The sequence below is a fragment of the Nicotiana tabacum genome, chromosome 3, assembly GCF_000715075.1.
Source record: "Nicotiana tabacum cultivar K326 chromosome 3, ASM71507v2, whole genome shotgun sequence".
Classification (NCBI taxonomy): Eukaryota; Viridiplantae; Streptophyta; class Magnoliopsida; order Solanales; family Solanaceae; genus Nicotiana; species Nicotiana tabacum.
This window is the reverse complement of record NC_134082.1, coordinates 181,056,278-181,075,248: the sequence shown is the minus strand read 5'-3', so window position 1 is coordinate 181,075,248 and position 18,971 is coordinate 181,056,278.

The window sequence follows — 18,971 nt, the reverse complement described above, 5'->3', positions numbered from 1 at the left end:
GTATCCGAAAAGTGCCAAGTCATGCAAACGGAAGTCGGGAATAACACTTTGATCCCTAGCAGAGAAGAGGATCATAAGCTGGAAATGAATTAGTAGCCGAAAGAATCCCCAGCAGAGAGAGTCATATCGGTAACACTCCAATCCCCAGCTGGAAAAAAAAATGAAATGAGAGAGTCTTATCGGTGAAAACCTCCACAGGCACCATAAGGCGACGTAAGTTGAGAGAAATAAAACGAGAGAGTCTTATCGGTGAAAACCTTCACATGCACCATAAGGCGACGGGAGTTGAGAGAAATGAGAGAGTCTTATCATTGAAAGCCCCTCGAAGGGCGCTGTGAGGCGACAAGACAAGATTGGCGGAAAGGATCCGCATTTGGCAAAGAGTTGAGTGCCTGTTTATCCCCAGCAAGATGAGGTCGTCCGAAAGATTGATTGATACAAATAGACTGGGTTGATTAATCCGAAATACACGACATGATCGTTGGGTTCGGTTATATCATTCAGATAAGTTCTTTTCTTTCCTTTTCCCCAGCATTTGTTCAGAAAGATTTCTTCTTTTTCTATCTTTGGAAATCATCACTTTTTCATTTCTTGGTCTAAAGACTTTATCTCCCCAGCAGTTCATTTTTGAAAAGGATTTTCAGAGCTTATTACCATTTGCCAAGATGGTGCAAAAACACAATGTGGATAGGACGGGCCAAAGATAAGGCGACAAAGCGAAAAGAAGTTTGTCGCGAGACCAAATGATGAATGGGTCTAGATTCCAAGAGGACCGAATTTCCAGGGGAAGTTGGAGAAAAACAAAAAAAACAACAGCTAAAAAGTTATGGATCAAATTCTAAGAGGATCCCCAGCAGATTTGCGAGATGCGGGAACAACTCCGACAGATTATCGACCAAGTTCCGCGATGGTCGGACAACACAGAGCGGGGAAGGAAGAGAAAAGAAAAACCATCCCCGGCAGGAATATCGTCCCCAACAAATAATATCATCCCCAGCAAGTTTTGTAATAAAGCGCAAAACAGGGAAAGGAAGAAGGGAAAAACCATCCCCAGCAGGAGTGGCACGACCACTCACCACGTTTTAAACTAACAAATTTTTCTTTGATTTGAAGCAGGTAAAGGAAATGTTATTGACAGCGGGAAGACATGGCCACAAAGAAGATTATCAAACTGGGGCAGAAAATTTTCTCTCATTGCGAGAATTTTCTTGAAATCAGATACCCACTTGGGGAAGATGGAAGATAACACAAGTTTTGAAGGAAGTGGAATCCCCAACAGTATACGAGAGAAGGCAATACAAGTTTTAAAGAAAGCAAGGTAACCCCGAGTGTTAAGGGTGGTGGTCTTTGAATCAGTGCCATCCCCACCATTGTTAAAAGGAGGAAAGTAACTAGTCTTAAAGAAGGAAGATAATTCCCCAGTAGTGTTATCCCCGGCATATTGCAGAGAAGTGAAAACACCAGTTTGAGGGAAGTAGTTCCAGCGGAAGGAAAGCGCCAGCTTCAAAGGAAGTAGTCTTTGAAGAAGGAAAATAACATATTTTTGAATAAAACATCGGTGTTATCCCCAGCAGTTTTCAGAGGAATGAAACACCAGTTCAGAGGGAAGCAGTTCTAAAAAAGATAGTTTCAAGTTAGAAGGAAAATGGTTCAGAAGGCAGGAAGGAGCAACGACAATAAAACGCATTTTTAAGAAGTAGTTGAAGTCAGGAACCCGCCTGGAAAATGGAGGTATTATCTCTAAATTGTTTATTGAAGTCAGGAGCCCGCCTGGAGAATGGAGGTATTATATTTTTAAGAAGTTGTTGAAGTCAGGAGCCCGCCTGGAGAATGGAGGTGTTATGTCTTTAAGAAATAGTCAAAGTCAGGAGCCCGCCTGGAGAATGGAGGCTGGTTTACTTTCAAAATTGTTGTTGGAGTCAGGAGCCCACCTGGAGACTGGAGGCTGATTTACTTTCAAAGTTGCCGATGAAGTCAGGAGCTCGCCTGGAGAATGGAGGCTGAATTATTTTTAAGTTGTTGTTGAAGTCAGGAGCCCGCCTGGAGAATGGAGGCTGAATTATTTTTAAGTTGTTGTTGGAGTCAGGAGCCCGCCTGGAGAATGGAGTTTGTTATCTTTAAATTGTTTATTGAAATCAGGAGCCCACCTGGAGAATGGAGGTGTTATAATTTTAAGAAGTTGTTAAAGTCAGGATCCCGCCTGAAGAACGGAGGTGTTACATTTTAAAGTTTATCGAAGTTAGGAGCCCCGCCTGAAGAATGAAGGTGTTACATTTTAAAGTTTATTGAAGTCAGGAGCCCGCCTGGAGAATGGAGTTTGTTATCTTTAAACTGTTTATTGAAATCAGGAGCCCACCTGGAGAATGGAGGTGCTATATTTTTAAGAAGTAGTTGAAGTCAGAAGCCCGCCTGGAGAATGGAGGTATTATGTTTTGGGAAGTAGTGAAGTCAGGAGCCCGCCTGGAGAATGGAGGTGTTATATTTTTAAGAAGTTGTTGAAGTCAAGAGCCCGCCTGGAGAATGGAGGTGTTATATTTTAAGAAGTTGTTGAAGTCAGGAGCCCGCCTGGAGAATGGAGGTTGTTATATTTTCAAGTTGTAGTCGAAGTCAGGAGCCCACCTGGAGAATGAAGGTGTTATATTTTTAAGTCATAATAGAAGTCAGGAGCCCGCCTGGAGAATGGAGGTGTTATATTTTTAAGGAGTTGTTGAAGTCAGGAGCCCGCCTGGAGAATGAAGGTTGTTATATTTTCAAGTTGTAGTCGAAGTCAAGAGCCCACCTGGAGAATGGAGGTGTTATATTTTTAAGAAGTTGTTGAAGTCAGGAGCCCGCCTAGAGAATGGAGGTGTTATACTTTTAAGTCGTTGACAAAGTCAGGAGCCCGCCTGGAGAATGGAGGTATTATATTTTTAAGTCGTTGTTGAAGTCAGGATCCCGTCTGGAGATTGGAGGTGTTATATTTTTAAGTCGTTGACGAAGTCAGGAGCCCGCCTGGAGAATGGAGGTATTATCTTTAAGTTGTTTATTGAAGTCAGGAGCCCGCCCGGAGAGCGGAGGGTTACAACAAAGATCCCCAGCATAAATTAAAGTTCAGAAGTCGGAAGGAAGGCAACACTAGTAAGAAGAAGGCAGTTCAAGCTTCGAAGGAAAATAATTCGAAGCTCCCAAGAAGGAAATAAGCAGTTCAAATTCGAAATCAAGAGAAGACTACGAGTCAAGACAGAAAGAAACATTAGAGGAAACACCAGTCAGCAAGACATCAAAGCAACAAGAGACACAAGAGCAAGACTGAAGATCTAGACAAGATTTTGTAATTCATAGACTATAGTTTAGTCTAGCTTCTTGTTTTCTTTTAGCATGATGTAATAAGGAGGTCAGTAAGTAGCGACAGCAGCAACAACAGCAGTAACAGTAAATCCACAGCTTCTCGGTAGTCCCAGCTACCAAAACTTCCCGAACTACATTGACTTGATTCCTTTTTAGCCAAGGATATGTAGGAAACCTTTGAAGCAGAGGTTCGGTCAAATCTTTCAAAAAATGCTTCCCACGAAGTATTCAAAACGGGCAAAAAATCGCTCGTATCCACTCACTTTATCTTTGCACGGAAAACTCTTTGTGTTTTCGAGCAAAGAGGGGAAGCTGTGAGCACGTGATTTTTGCCCTATGAGAATTGCTCCCAAAAATTCAAAATAAAATAATTTTTTCCGTTGTTTGCAATTTTGTAGATTTTTATAATATTTTCTGTCATTATTTGCATGAGTTCGTGCATGTTTATATGTTTAAATAAATGAAAAATACAAAAAATAGATTGCATTTGCATTTAGGATTTAATTTTATAATTTTGAGTTGAATGGTAAATTATTTATTTTTACAAAAATGAAAGAATCAAAAAAAATTGCATTTTTGAAGTGTTTAATGTCAAATTGTGTGATTATTTTATTTTTAGTATTTAATTACTTGTGATAAATATTATTTAAAGTGGATTAGTATTTTAAGTCAATTTCGGTTTTATAATTTGAGTTAGGATTTTTGGTTTTAATTTTGAAAATAATTTAGGAAGAAAAAAAAATTAATAAAAGAGAGGAAGAACCAAACTTGGGCCAAAAGCAGCCAAGCCCAAACCAAACCCGTCCAAACCCACACCTGATCCAGCCCATTACCAGTCCAATTCATTCCGTCTCCAGCATCACCGAAACGACGTCGTTTCAGGCCTTTTGATCTGAACAGTTGAATCAGCCTGATCGAACGGTCCAAACCGTTCCTCAAAACCCGACTCATTCCCATACTCGGACAGCCTAGTTAATACACAAAACGACACTGTTTCATTAGAAGGTTATTCAGAGCCGTTGGATTTCAATTATCCAACGGTCCAAATTAATTAGCTAATTTAATATACCCTAAAACCCTACCCCTACCCCAAACCAAACCCCTCCTCATTCGTCTCTCTTCAGAGACCAAAAATCACCGCCTCACTCCGCCGCTTTTCGCCCGCCGAAAATCGTCCACAGCGGCGAACGGTGGCCAATTACCCCCATCTTCACACCCCTGAACCACCACGCCCTCCTCTTTCCAAATCCACACTCCATTGTCCTCGAATCATCACCGTCTACTTCGAATATCAGATCGAAGAATCAGTCTAGAACCCTAGTTCGTCCAATGACCCCCAAATTAACACCCCTAGAACATCTAACCACCCCCATCCAAATCCAGTACCCGTTTGCTTCGAATCATCCTTAAACTTCTCGAATCTTCATTTGAAGATTCGAGCAAAACCTGGACCTACCCCAATCCGCCCTGAACTCACACCCTGGCACCCCCTGACCTCCCTCATGCCCAAAACACACTTGGTTCCGTTCGAATCTTGCTAGAACCATTCGAACCCCAAAATCGAACCAAGAACCCTATAAAGACCAAACCTGGGTTTTATCCGAAATTAAAGGAATTTGGGCGTCTAATCGACCTTAGTCGAAGTGTTCTCCGTTGAGAACACTCGATTAAGGTCCGTTCAATCTCAAAAATCTCGAGTTAAGAGTTCGACCTGGGTTCGTCTAGTTTCTGTTTTGTTAAGGTATTTTTTCTCCTTTCTTTCTTGTTCTATTTTTGTTACGGATAATTGTGTTTTAGTTTAATTATAATCCAGTTTTTGTTCACTACTTCTTATTCTTCTCCGATCAGACCTTTTTATTTGGTCGAGTCTGCTTCTGTTCATGGTCGAATATATGTTATAAGCCATGTAATTTGTTAGTTTATAAGTTCCCTGTATTTGTCAATACCACTCGAATCACTGGTTGGATTGTTTATTCTGATTGTTTGTTGTTAACTGCTAAATGTTATAGCCTGTGTAATAAATTGAATAAGCATCGTCGATTAGTCCGGTAGGTTTGAGTGTTAGTTTAACATGATAGTAGTTTAATTTTGGTTTTGATTTCATGGTTCATTCTAGTCTGTTTCCCCTCCTGCTTCATTTCTGTTCTAAATGTTGTGTTGAAATGAGCCTGTTGGTATAGTTGAACTTAGAACTGAGCCTGTGGTATATTCCGTTCGTCACATTGTTTTGAATTGCTTGGTCATTTGAAATGTTTTGAATTACTTGGTCAGTCGAACTGCTTCGTCACAACTGTTATTTTGGTTGTCACCTGAACCTGCTGTATCATACCCTGTAAGGGTGTTCTGAGTCATTAAAAGCCTTGGCCTTTATTTTGTTGCTATTTGATTCAAGCTTAAGCAATTGATGAATCGAATCCTACTGTTTAGGGTCTGAAATGAATCTGACATTGGTTTGAATTCAGTGTTGGTATGATAATGTCAACTAGATAGTAGTGAGTCATAAGGTTGCATTCAGAACTTAGGTTTATAGCTGCAATTTCAGGGACTCTAGGAGGGTATTTTGGGATTTAAAAGGTTTAAAAAAGGTTTAAGTTGAATGGTCTGACAGTAGGGTACTAAAGTGCCAATAAACTAATGAATTGTTTAGTAATAGTGGGGAACAAGGCTTAATGGCATGGGAAGTTGATTAAATAAGTTAAGTCACCCATAACCTTTGATTAAAATAAAAGAACAAGACTTAGTAGTGGCTGTCAGGGAATATCATGGGCAAAAAAATACTCTCTTAATTAGCTTGAGTGCTCCTAAGAGTTGGCAGAGTCAGTGTTTGGTTATAAATAGAGTCATTTAAGACAGATTTAGAGGAGGATCCGAAAAAAATCTGAAGAGAGACTGGAGAGAGGAAAAGTCAATCTGAGAGAACATTTTTGAGTCTTGAATCAGTTCTAAGAGAGAGTTTAAGAGAAAGGATACTGTTTCATTGAGTTCTAGGCAGAATTTAGATTCCAAGCACTGGTTCTTGCCCCTTTTGATTGTTGAATCTATTTGGCAGTCTATTGATTCTGTTTCTGAACTTATCCGAGCTCAGTTTGGTCTATTTTGGGTGTCTGTATTGTTGTTGGTTGACAAACTCATTCTGGGTTGTGGTTGAGTGTTATTCTGGTTTTAAAACTAGTTTTTGGAGCTATTCTGAATCCCATTGTTATTGTATTTTCTGCTGCTTACATGCTGCTGACTTCTCCTTCTTCTTGTCCTGTTTTCCAATCCAGGTACATGTTGAATCTCCACATCATGTAGAGTTTGGCTGAAATAAATGAAATGGAAACCTAACTTCATTGGAAAATTTCAGTAGCTACTATATCTTCTTTATAATTGAATGTAATGGTTTGAATTGTAATTAGGACTGTTTGCTTAAGCAATTTGGAATGGCTGAATCTACAACTTGTAATAAACTGCCTTTGAACTGCTTCGAACCAATTCAAACTCGTGACTATCTAACTGCAATTCAGTACAATGGGTGTATGTGTAGTTTAGTGTTCATTTATGTTTAAAAAGAAAAGTCGGAAACAGTTGGATTTGAAATCGAGTTTGATGTCCAGTTGAGCATGTATTGTATTGCAGTAACTCATATCATGCAGATTAGTTCTTAATATATAGGTGTTAACTAGCGTTGGTAGAAGTGTATGACCAATAGTTTAATCCTTGAAGGCTTGATATGCAATCTTGTTGTCGAACTCAAAGCTACCTCTTAATTTGCTCTTTCACCTTTAGTAAAAACGGACCAGTAGTTAAAATAATCTAGTCTTCAAATCATGTTCTGTTCATTTGAGTAAAAGGACGCAGTAATTTCGATGGATACTTGATTTGATTCAACTGAAGCTGCGTTGGTCTAGTGGTCAGCCTAATTCCAGCCATCTGAGCTTTAGCGCTTTAACGAATGGTCCGGGTTTTACCTTATTTGTATACTCGCATGGGCCTGGGCCAACGACTGCGTTGGGCTGGCTTTTGGTTGTGCCAATTCACATTTTTCGGGCCTATCCTTGAGCCCTAAGACATATTTGGTTTACAATTATTGTTTTAGGCCCTTGACAAAATCGATTAGGATTTTTCCTTATTTTTAGAGACAAATTAATTAGAAAATCTTAGTTCATTTTAGGATGGACCTATAAATGAAATGAGACGAGCCTCGCTAAATAGAACACATAAGTCGCGGGGCCCTCATCAAAATGTATATTTGAAATACTTAGATTCTGAGGCGAGCCGTTAGCGAATTTCACGGTCTTCCCCAAATAACCACGCGTTAGTCTCTTTAGGCGCGTACTTTAATAACATTGCCTTCTTAAACCCGGGTGCACATTTATGTGACCCAAATCCAAATTTCAACAAAGTCGAAATGTGTCTCAATCACGGGTACATTGATTGTGACGTGGTTCGAGATGCATTTCCACGACGTTGTAAATTCTTTTAAAAATAATGAGTGAGACGAGCCTCGACAAACAAAAGTATACAAGCTGTGGGGCCCTCTATACGTGTTGGTAAAATTACTTAGACTTCGGGATGGGTCGTATATCAAAATTTCACGGCCTTACCCAAAATAATGATACGCTAGTCGCTTTAGGTGCGCCTTTAATAATTTACTTTCTTAAACTCGGGTGCACACTTATGTGACCCAAATCCAAATCTCAACGGAGTCGAGACGTGTCAACAACCACGGGTGCATTGATGTGACATTGTTCAAGATGCGTTTTCACGACGTTGCAATTCTCGTTGAAAAAAATAACAATAATAAAAGCGATAAAAAGTTTAAATTTGCACATAGGTTCAATATGAATTAAAATCAGATAAATAAGTCGAATATGACAATTGAGCGACCGTGCTAGAACCACGGAACTCGGGAATGCCTAACACCTTCTCCCGGGTTAACAGAATTCCTTACCCGGATTTCTGGTTCGCGGACTGTAATACAGAGTTAATCTTTTCCTCGATTCGGGATTCAACCGGTGACTTGGGACACTATAAATCTCCCAAGTGGCGACTCTGAACTAAGTAATAAATCCCGTTTCGATTGTCCTTTAATTGTAAAAACCCCCCATTTACGTCCCTTCACGGGGGCGCAGGTGAAAAAGGAGGTGGGACGGGGGCTCCTGCCTATTCTTCATGTATGCTTGCTTACTTTTCTCACTGAATAATTCGGTGATATACCCTTGCTTTAATAGATTATCAATTTCACCTTGTAGCAACCTACAGTCTGCCGTTTAATGACCATGATCGTTTTCGCACCAGTGATCAGGATTTCACCTGTTTGGATTCGATCTCATTTCTTTTGGCCACCGCACCTTATCACCCATGCTTCTTAAAACAGCTACGAGCTCGGAAATGTTTATATTAAAATTATAACTACCAAATCTTGCCTTCAAGTTTATATCATCATCCCGCGACTCTCACGTGTTTCGATCATTCCCAAATCTTGATGATGAGCCCGACTCTCTATTCCTAGATCTATGATCGTACCTTGAATTGTTCTGTTTTGATCGTGAATCTTTTCCCGTTGTTCCCATCTATGGTTCGTATCTGTTTTTACCGGACCTTTTTTCGGTTTCCGCCCGTCTCAAGCGCACCTTTTCCTCTTTTTGAGACCGTGAGATAATATCTTCTTCTATCCTTAGCTTCGTGCTATACCTGTTGTAAACGTCATTCCACATTGTTGCTGGGAATTCACGAAGACTTTCCTTGAGTTGCCTTGTGGCTTCTGAGCTTTTTTCATTCAAATTACTAGTGAAGGCTATAGCTGCCGAATTGTCTGGTACTCGCGGTAACGTCATTCTTTCACGCTGGAACCTATCCACGAACTCTCTAAGTAACTCTGAGTCCCCTTGCTTGATTTTGAAAATATCTTCCATTCTTTTTTCGACTTTTTGAGCTCCTGAATGTGCTTTGATAAATGAATCTGCAAGCTCAGCAAACAAAATTATGGAATTTTCGGGTAAAAGAGAATACCATATTAATGCTCCCTTAGTGAGTGTTTCACCGAATTGTTTGACCAATACTGATTCAATTTCTTGTTTGGTCAAGTCGTTGTCTTTTACGCCTGTTGTGAATGTAATCAAGTGGTCTCGTGGATTAGTTGTTCCATCGTATTTTGGAATATCGGGCATTTTGAATTTCTTTGGAATTGGGAGGGAAGCAGCACTTGGCTTCCAAGGATGTTGTGAATATTTATCCATATCTATCCCTTTAATTACGGGTGGTACTCCAGGTATTTGCTCTATGCGGTCACTTTGCTCCTTGAGCTGTTTCTGCAATATTAACACTAAATTTTGTAAATCAGAATTGACTAAGTTACTTGGTTCTCCATCTCGTGACTCGCTAGGGATTCCATCACTGGCTGAATTAGCAAGCCCAGAACGAGGGTGCCAAAGTGTTGTTATTTGGAGTTGGTGTTGGTGGTGCAACAGGTAACTGGCTGACAAAGGTCTTAAGAGCTTTATTGACATATTGAGCGATTAGCTTTTGGAAAGCTTCATTGATAGTTTCATCGTTTTCAAATTGAGCATTTGCATTTGAATGATATCCATCAGGAGTGCCTTCTCGAGACCGCCGACGGAGCTTTGTGGAGAAGGGATCGGGGTGCGATCATCATGTGGATTCCCTTGGAGTTGATGGTTTCCCTGGTTTCCTTGGTTTCCTTGGTTTCCTTGGGTGTTTTCATTAATGTTTGACATGGTTGATACAATAAAAAAAGGTTAGGCTAAGAAAGAATAGATTATCAGGTTCCCGGTAACTGAACCAATTTGTTTAACCAAAAAGTGGAATTTCGGTCAAAGCTTTATTTTAGAAGAACTCGGGTTACTGATAATCAACATATAAAATGAATAAAAGAAATTGGCTTCGATAATAATAAGATGAACAGAAGCAAACAAAGTGATTCAGTATTTTTCAGTGATTTTTTTGTGTGTTTACAAATGACCAGTCTTCTCCTTTTTATAGCTATTTCTAAGGTATACGTTTTGCCTTTGTCATAATAACAATTAAAGGCATTTAATGCTACGTTACAATGGTAATCATTGTAATTCAATACAGATTCTCTAACGTTTCCAGTATTTAATGCTTATTAAATACCGTATTTATACTCTCTTGTGCTGTCAGATTCATTCTCCTTAATTTTTGGATTTAAATAGGTACAAGCGTCGAGTCTTTTGAATATCTGCTCATGCCTCTGCTCGTATCTGTTGCGACTCGTGCCTTTTTGCTAATCATCATTCTTTGACCAGCCTTCATGTCATGACACATCATCTTTCAATCACCTCAATATATATAAACTCAATTTTTCCCAATACAATTATAACTAAAGGTATTTTACGAATTCTAATATGGAGTTGTCAAAAAAAGAAAAAAAACTATCAGTTTGCCATATGTCTGCTGGGTTCCTTCGATTCTGTGGGCGATTGTTCAAATTGGTTTCTGGGGTTTGTTTGGATTGTTGGGACGAGCTTGTGGTTACATTTTGAGTTCAAGTTGAAGAGGTTTGGGTTGACTTTGGATTGGCAACTTGAAGTTGAAATACGATGAACACTTGCTGAACATTTCTGAGCTTCAGCTGTTGAAGATAGCTTCGAATTGTTTCTGTAGCCTGATTCACTGAACGAGAATTCATTACTATTGAAGCCTGAATCAGTTGATGAACCCGAAGAACACCAGCTGCAAATTTGAAGAACTTTGTGGACTTGTTCGTAACGATCCATGCAGCTGGTAAAGCGAACAGGAACACCTATAGAGCTGATTCGAGTTGATTTTAGGTTGAAATTTTTTTGGAGTCCATTCTCTCAACAAGACGAAGAACTGCTGCCAATGATTTGCGATTGAAAATTGCAGCTGTGTTCTCCACTTTTTGGAGTCTTTGCTATTGATTTATCGCTACGAAGTTCAATTCATCCATATGGCTGAAGATAGAGGGTCTAACATTATTTCTTCTTTGATTTTTGGCACGTTCATTTCCCAAAGATGGGGTTTATGATTGGAGAAGAAGAAAGGGGGAGGTCAGATGAGTGGAATGGGTGTGATAGATACCACCCATTTTTGTAAAGATGGGTCGGATAAGGTAAATGGGTTGAAATAATATCCATTTTTTGTTTCAGTCAAAGATTGACACGTGGCCCAGTTAAATCGCCACGTCATTAAATGAAAGACTCACAAATTCTACCGTTAGTCGCGGGATATTTTTGTTAATAGAATTAACGTCGTATATTTTTTGGACGAATAGATGAACGAAGGGTATTTATAAACTATTTAACAAATGACTGGGGTAGTTTTGGCCCTTTTTCGTAATAAAAATACTAGTAGTAGTATAGTTATTTCAGGCTTTGCAGAGGGTGACAAGTAGCCACTACTGATAAATGAGAGATGAAAACAAAAATGAAAAAGAAGAATAAAACAGAAAAGAAAAAGAAAAGAGAAGGTCAGTTAAGACACGCAAGTGAAGCTCGAAATTATCATCTGAGGGTTTGTTTTTAAATATGGAGTTATATATATATATATATATATATATATATATATATATATATAATGGATAGGTACCTAATAAAGCGTCATCAAGTAGCAGGGACATAGGCAGCAGTTCTGAAGAGCAGATGGATATTGCACTAACCTCTGCATTACAATACTTTACACTTTTTCCTACTACCGCCTGACCCCATCCCCAACACTCCGCCTTGCCGTCATTTCAACTTTCAATTTCCCTCAGGCGCCCTATTCTGATCTGTCTTGCATATTCACTTTAGGATTTCGTATTAGAGACATTCGAATCTAAAATTTTATTAGTTGTGAAGAAATTTTATTTCTCTCACACGCAATTATCATTTGGTGATTATTCCCGGCTATACAACAACAATATACCAAATATTATCCTACACCAAGGGTGTGATGATCATTCTAGGCTATCAACCTACTTTAAAGTCCCCCAATAATATTTTATTTTAATTACTCCATTTTAAGTAAAGTTAAGATTTCTCGTAGTGTAGTAGTGTGTCTTTTTGTTTCCTTTTTTGTCTTACTCTAAATCATATCCGGAGAAAACTTTTTACACAAGAAGAATGAGTTTGATTTTCACTAACCTTTTTGCATCGTCTCTTTTCCAGATCCCAATATAAAGAAAACTTTTAAAAAGAAATATGATTTGTCTTTTATTTTAAGATGTTTTACAATAATAAAAATGTGTTAGGGGGTTAAAAAAACAGTTAGGCGTAAAAATCTACAGAAATTAATTGAATATATATGTTTGGCGGATTAGAAACAATAAATTAAGTATGACATAGCTAATGTAACCTCTGACGGTGGCGGCCCTCACGTGTCTCATCGCATTGACGGTCCTCCAATTTAGATGACACGCGCCTCTTTAATCATTATTTCCGGCTTCACGGCGCCGTTACATATCCTTTTTCTACTTAACTTTATTTCTTTATGTATAGATTATTTTATTACTGACAGATGCTCTTCTTTGGAACTTTACACTCGTGTGGTCACCATCTTCAAAAAGGTTTCCGGTTATTGTGATTTATGGACCCATTCTGATGTGAACTTTTCCACCCACCTCGAAACAGGACAGAGAAGAATGGTTAAAACTTAAAATTTGGGTAATTTCTAAAAAATTTAGTGCAATTCCTGATGAGTAGTATTTGATAGTAGTGCAATTTCTTAAAAATTTTAACTATTGTTTTCTTAAATTTTTAGTATAATTTATTTGTTTAACTGATCAAGTTTAAATTTCAATATGGAAATTTTCTTTCATACTCATTTACTATTATTATATTACTTATTTAACCTATATTAAATTAGTATCTTATTCTGTTTTTAGTTAAATAGTATCACATTAACTGAAAATTCTAAGTATTCACTAAACAGGATAGGAAAAATAACAGATCTAGCTGCCATAATAACGTATTTGAGATGGTTTTGAATGGGGCTCATTCGGTTTAGGACGAAAAATAACCATCGGTCTTGTTTATCTAAAAAAATACTATTAGTAGTTCAGATTCAACTTTGAAAAATATAAACTGTTACTCCCTAGTCCTATTTAAGCTCAAGAAAATGCCCGTATAAATCAAGGATCAATTAGTTATGCAATTGTAGGTGGCCCAATAATGTGACATATGCTTACACTTTTTCTTTTAAAATGAAATTTTCCTTGAGAATGGCAAATCAAGTTCTTCTTTTGGGTAAACTATATTATCTCCTTTAACTTGCATCGTTTTGTTAATTTCATACTTTAAATTTGAGAATCCTATCCACTAGATCAAGCACTTTATGTTATGAGATTAATGTGGCTAAACCGACTCCCTACCAAGGAAAGACAATATTTTTTGCTCCTTCTGTAACTCGGATGTTGAAAACATTTGCTTTACTTTTATTTATTGTGCTGTTACAAAAAGAATATGGTACTAATTCAACATCAATATTCAATACAAACTCAAGTAATTCTAATGACATGGATCAAGAATTGGTGTTTAAAAGGCAATAATCCACACTATCATAAATCCGTTGGAAAATAACAATTTTCCCGTTTGCTTTTGGCATATATGGCTTAATTTATATAATTAGAAACTGGAATTGTTGGACAATACAAGCCCAATAAACCATCGGCCCATGAAGTAGCACATTTGTACATGATATGCTATTACATATAGTAGACACATTTTTGTAATAGCTAGCCACATTTTCCTTTTATTTGATAGCCACTTTTACTTGTATATAAACAGAAAGATGCTTCTAGAATAATAAAATAAGAAAGACATTTTCATTTCAACAAGACCAGATATTTTCTCTCTCTTCGTCTCTCATTCCTTCTTCTCTGGTAATGGAGTTTTACACTGTAATCGAGCTTTTCTTCACTTAGACAGTAATTATGTTAATTTATGGAGTCAATTAATTAGTTGTAAAAAAATCACAGTATAAATATAAAAATCAACTTTAAATTGAAGGAAGAAAATTAGAAACGCGTGATACCACGCATTATAAGTAAGCGTGGCTGGTGTCATGAATAGAAAATCCTGCTGCTTTTCAGACAGAACCTTGGGCGAGCATGCCGGCTTTCAGCAAGTAATGTTTGTGGGGGACCCAGAAAGATACGTGTTAGCTCCCACTGATTAGATATATGGAGCGGCAACCGGTTCAACCGAGTAAGGGAAACGTGTTTTGCTTTTTCCCTGAGAACCGAATGAAAAGTAAAGTGGGAACCAGCCGTCGTGACTTAAGAAAAATGTTTGCGAAAACTGTTTTTCATCACTCGACAAAGATTCTTGAAGCACGCTGAGAACTCATTTTTAACCGGTTACTGCCGGTTTGAGTTCCCCATCTTCCACCTGTCCGGTACATTGTTTTTTTGGGGTTCATTTGGTTAACCTATTACGTCCACTACATTATCTTGATTATTTTTTATGAGCTAAAAAGAGTTATATCAAGCTGCACTAAAAGCCATTTTTAATTATAGTTACATGACATATAATTAATGTAGACAAGGGTGTATGTAGTGCGTTGTCGACGAGTTTAATTGAACTTTTAAGTTTTGATGCGGAGTAAAAATTTATATGTAAAAATTTATTAAAATTATATAAATAGTATATATAAACCCATAACTTTAAAAATATAATGGGGTCGACGCTAAAAACCTTAAAAGTTGAACCCGTAGAATTTAAATCTAGGATCCGCCTCTGAATGTAGAAGTACCTATATTGTGCTTTAGTTTTCTAATAGAAAAAATAATGAGTGTATGTAAACATGTTCGCTATAAAGTTAACTAGTATTAGTGCCCGCACGGATGCGCGGACACTAATCATGTCAAATATTTAAATTATTTGAACTGTATGCAAATAATCTTAAAATTTACACTTTCTCAATAAATATAGATAATCGTTGGATATTAACTACATGAAAAAATTAACAATTTCTTCTGATTTTCTTTTTTGATATCATTCTTGTCGGTGTCATTGGATCCTAAAAATAGTCAGGAACCAAAATAATAACTCATATTTATGGCAAAACAATCAAATATTGAGACAATAAATGACTCTTCGGATAAGACTTAACTCTTTTACTACTAATTGACTTCTTATTTGGTGTGATATCTCTTAATAAATATTTCTTTCTCAAAATTTCAATTTCTAAAATATTATTTTTCAATAATAATGTAATTGAAAATATTATTCTTAATTCAAAACTCATTTTAGTTGGCTATCTAAAAATATACAAAATTCTTTAGCTAGTGAATTTTTTTTACTCCATTTTGATATTTGATATTAACCATGTTAAATATCTGAGTTATTTGAATTATATGTAAATAACCTTAACATTTAAACCTTCTAAATAATTATAGATAATCGTCAGATATTAATTAAGAAACACTACATGAAAAAAGACTGACATTTTCTCAATTCTCGTAGTGATAATTTTTATTTTTGCATTATTCTCATAGGTGTCATTGGAACCTAAAAATAGCCACAAAGTGAAATAATAATTCATATTTATAGCAAAGCACAAAAGGTTGACACGATATAAACGATTCTTTGATTACGACGTGACTCTTATACTACGACTTGAACTCTTATTTGGTATGATTTTATCTTTCAAAAAATATTTCTATTTTGAAATTTCAATTTCTAAAACTTTATATATATTATAATAATGTTTATCTTTATAATGATACAAGTGAAGATATTATCCTTAATTGAAAATCACTTTAATCGGCTATCTAAAAATTTAAATAATTCTTTGGCCGGATTTATTTCAGTATGACTCAACTTTAAATTTATTGATATCTCTAGCCCCAGAATTTGAATTTTTATTACCCTATATATACAAAAAGTTTGTTATTTGAATCATTAAATGTGAAATTAGTTGATTTTTATTATAAAACATTGCATATATTGCCTTAAAATTGTCAAGTAGTTTATTTTTCGACACCATACTTGGCTTAACCTCAATGCAAACTACTCAAATTGCATTCCAATTCAAATTCAAACATAATATCAGTTTGTTAGTAATAGTAATTTTTTAAAAACGACACATAATGTAAATTAAAAAAATATCCTAAGATATTCTTATCTTATAATCTATGTATTTGAGTTGAAAAAAAATATTTGAAATCGATGAGATTAACTTTCAAAATTTTTATACTCAACAAAGATGAAACAAAATAAGAAATTTGTTATCATCTTTTATTTCTCGTTTTTAGATTTTTCTAACATTTTTTTTCAATATATATTTTCTTTTATCTTATTTTTTATGTCATTATTTCTTTTGTTACAAAAAATAATTTATTTCACTATAAAAGGATGAGTTTTAATAAAAATTGTCTACATATGAATTTTAATTAAATTTTTAGTCTTTGGTTGAAATTATTTCATATTTTTCTTTTGGCTTTATCTAATTAGCCTAAATAGGTGCTCACCAGACCACTTAAATTAAAAATTGAATGATGTGTAATTTATATATAATCCATATATAATATGTGTATAATCGTGTGTTGTTGGTATATCATCTATTTATATTAGCTATAAAAAATAAACAATAAATATGATTGGATATTGTGTAAATATTCCATAAGATTTCGGTTTTTTAGGTTTATCCATTATATAACTTCTATTATAATAATTTAAAAACTCTCTACTTATGTTCAAAAATATCTTATATTTTTATTATCTTTGAATTAAAAATAGTAAAGAGTTTTTTCGAAATAATTTTTTTACATTTAAAAAAAAATATTTCACGTCATACCAATTTTTTCTTTGTATATACTCATTGTTACACTTAAAAGTTGCAGATGCGCGGACACTAATCATGTCAAATATTTAAGTTATTTGAATTATATATAAATAATCTTAAAATTTACACCTTCTCAGTAAATATAGATAATCATTTAATATTAACTATATGAAAAAATTAACCATTTCTTCTATTTTTCTTTTTTGATACCATTCTTGTCGGTGTCATTGGATCCTAAAAATAGTCAAGAAGCAAAATCATAACTCATATTTATGGCAAAACAATCAAATTTTAAGATAATGAATGACTCTTTGGATAAGACTTAACTCTTTTACTACTACTTGACCTCTTATTTGGTGTGATATCTCTTAAAAAATATTTCTTTCTTACAATTTCAGTTTCTAAAATATTATTTTTTAATAATTATTATTTTTATAATAATGCAATTAAAAATATTATTCTTAATTCAAATCTCATTTTAGGTGGCTATCTATAAATATAAAAAATTCTTTAGCTATTGAATTTTATTTACTCCATTTTGATATTTGATATTAACCATGTTAAATATCTGAGTTATTTGAATTATATGTGAATAACCTTAACATTTAAACCTTCTAAATAATTATTGATAATCGTCAGATATTAATTAAGAAACACTACATGAAAAAAGACTAACATTTTCTCAATTCTCGTAGTGATAATTTTTATTTTTGCACTATTCTCACAGGTGTCATTGGAACCTAAAAATAGCAGTGAAATAATAACTAATATTTATGGCAAAGCACAAAGTTTGACACGATATAAACGATTCTTTGATTACGACGTGACTCTTATACTACGACTTGAACTCTTATTTGATTTGATTTTATCTTTCAAAAAATATTTCTATTTTGAAATTTCAATTTCTAAAACTTTATATATATATTATAATAATGATTATCTTTATAATGATGCAAGTGAATATATTATCCTAAGTTTAAAATCACTTTAATCGGCTATCTAAAAATTTAAATAATTCTTTGGCCAGATTTATTTCTGTATGACTCAACTTTAAGTTTATCGATATCTCTAGCCCCAGAACTTGAATTTTTACTACCCTATATATACAAAAAGTTTGTTATTTGAATCATTAAATGTTAAATTAGTTGATTATTATTATAAAATATTGCATATATTGCCTTAAAATTGTCAAGTAGTTTATTTTTCGACACCATACTTGGCTTAACCTCAATACAAACTACTCAAACTGCATTTTAATTCAAATTCGAATATCATATCAGTTTGTTAATAATAGTAATTTTTTAAAAACGACATATAATGTAAATTAAAAAAATATATCCTAAGATATTCTTATCTTATAATCTATGTATTTGAGTTGGAAAAAATATATTTGAAATCGATGAGATTAACTTTCAAAAATTTTATACTCAACAAAGATGAAAAAAAAAAAGAAATTTGTTGTCATCTTTTATTTCTCGTTTTTAGATTTTTCTAACATTTTTTTCAATATATATATTTTCTTTTATCTTATTTTTTATGTCATTATTTCTTTTGTTACAAAAAAATAATTTATTTCACTATAAAAGGATGAGTTTTAATAAAAATTGTCTACATATGAACTTTAATTATATTTTTAGTCTTTGGTTGAAATTATTTCATATTTTTCTTTTGGCTTTATCTAATCAGCCTAAATAGGTGCTCACACGATCACTTAAATTAAAAAATTGAATGATGTGTAACTTATATATAATCCATATATAATATGTGTATAATCGTGTGTTGTCGGTATATCATCTATTTTTATTAGCTATAAAAAGTAAATAATAAATATGATCGGATATTATGTAAATATTCCATAAGATTTCGGTTTTTTGAGTTTATCCATTATATAACTT